Raw genomic sequence first — 2,445 nt, 5'->3', positions numbered from 1 at the left:
TATGTTGCCTGCTGGGCAGCTTTCTGGGTAAAATCAGGGCTAACCCTTCACTCTATCACGTGGCTCGGTGCTGTCTCTGTTAAAGAGCCTTTCTTTCCACTTCCTCCATGTAAAGTTAGGCTACAATGGGACGCACTGGGGAGCCCACAGCACATCCATGTTTGTGTCTGTATTTAAAATATGTGGTGGTGAGGCAGAGGTCTAACAGTGTGCAGATCTGATCAGGGTGAAGCTGGTTCTGGTTTGTAAGGAGCTGTCTTGATGTAGTTGTTTCCTGACAGTCTCCACTGCCTCGGTTGGAGGTACACAAGTGAAAAGTGAGACCACATCAAAGGACACTCTGGTTTCATCTGGATCAAGTGTAAGTTTGTGGACCTTGTTGGTGTAGTCAGCAGACTTTTTGATGTGATGGGGTGTGTTCCCCACAAGGGGAGCTAGGATGGTGATGAGGTGCTTGGAAATGTTGTAGGTGGCTGAGTTTATGCTGCTACCAATGAGTCTGAGTGGGACTCCTTCTTTGTGTATCTATGGAAGTCCATATATACAGGGTGTAGCATCCCCTGGGTAAAGGTGGTGGTATGCAGGGCGCTCAGTGGCTTTTTCCCTTTGAAGTTCTTGTAGGCAGCTGATGACTTTCTTTCTGTAGTTGCTTCTGGGGTTTCACCTTGAAGCTTCATAGGTATTGTTGTCACTGAGGAGTGTAGCAATGTTTATTTGCTCTGCTTCTTCTTGTCAGGGATAAAATACATACAGTCAAGCCCATAATTATTCATACCCCTGGCAAATTTTGACTTAACATTACTTTTATTCAACCAGCAAGTGTTTTTTTGACTGGAAATGACACAGGTATGTCCCAAAAGATAATAAGACCATGTACAAGAGGCATTATTGTGGAAAAAAATATTTCTCAGCTGTTATTTACATTTGAACAAAAAGTGTCATGTCCAGAATTATTCATACCCTTCTCAATAATAAATAGAAAAGCCTTTATTGGCTATTACAACAATCAAACGCTTCCTATAATTGGAGACCAGCTTTTTGCATGTCTCCACAGGCATTTGTACCCATTCATCTTTACCAATGAGCTCCAAGCCTTTTAGGTTGGAGGGTCTTCTTGCTCTCATCCTGATCTTTCGCTCCCTCCACAGATTCTCAATTGGATTCAATTCAGAACTCTAGCTGGGCCACTCCAAAACATTATTGTTGTCTGCTAACCATTTCTTCACCACTTTTGCTGTGTGTTTTGGGTTATTGTAGAACTGCAATGTCCACTTGTGCCAAAGGCCAAGTTCCTCTGCAGACTTCCTGATGTTGTCGTTGAGAATCTTCATGTTTTGCTCTTTTTTTCATGGTGCCATTTACTGTGATTGGGTTCCCTGGTCCATTGGCTGAAAAGCACAAACGCATTAGACCGTGGGGATGGTGTTCTTTGGGTTGAAGTTTTACTTTTTTACGCCAAATGAAGGAAACATCATTGTGACCAAGCAATTAAATTTTTGTTTGATCTGACCATAACACAGAAGACCAGAAGTCTTCTTCTTTGTCCAGATAAGCATTTGCAAAGGCCAAGGCGAACTTTTGTGTGCCTTATCTGGAGAAATGGTGTTGTCCTTGGTCTGCATCCGTGGAACCCAGCAGTGTGCAGTGTCCATTGGGTTATCTGCTTTAAGATGTTGCCATCAGCAGAGCCCAGATTCACCAGAATGGCTATAGTGGTGATCCTAGGATTCCTTTCACCTCTCTCATTTTCCTCCTGGCCAGCACACGTGTCACTTTTGGCTTCCGACCACATACTTTCAGATTTTCCACAGTGCGGAACATCTTGTATTTTTTAATAATACTTTGCACTGTAGCCACTGGAACTTGAAAACATTTAGATATGGCCTTGTAGCCCTTTCCTGACTTGTGAGCAGTCACAATGCTCAGCCGCTGGTCCTCATTGAGCTCCTATATTTTAGCCATGACTGTCCACAAACCAACTGCAGAGGGCTGCTGTTTTTCACCTGTTGAGTTGAGTTAAAATAGCTGTTCCCAATAATCAGGGTAATTAGGATGCTTTAGAACAGCTTGGACTATTTGGAATGGTATAGCACTTTGGATTTTCCCAGAGACTGTGACAGTTTGTAGAGGGTATGAATAATTCTGGACATGACACCTTTTGCTCAAATGTAAATAAAAGCTGAGAAATATTTTTTTTCCACAATCATGCCTCTTGTACATCATCTTATTGTCTTTTGGAAGACACCTATGTCATTTCCAGTAAAAAATAAAACCTTGCTGGTTGAATAAAAGTAACGTTAAGTCAAAAATTAGTCAGAGGTGTGAATAATTATGGGCTTGACTGTATCTACACTTTTTGTGTCCCAGCTGAGTAACAGGAGGAGAAGAGTCTGGTGGAGCAGCAGAGGAACAGTTTCAGCCATTTGGACTCAGCTCAGCCACTAC

This window comes from Oreochromis niloticus, linkage group LG9 (assembly GCF_001858045.2).
Source record: "Oreochromis niloticus isolate F11D_XX linkage group LG9, O_niloticus_UMD_NMBU, whole genome shotgun sequence".
NCBI classification, from domain to species: Eukaryota; Metazoa; Chordata; class Actinopteri; order Cichliformes; family Cichlidae; genus Oreochromis; species Oreochromis niloticus.
This window is presented reverse-complemented; position numbering follows the sequence as displayed.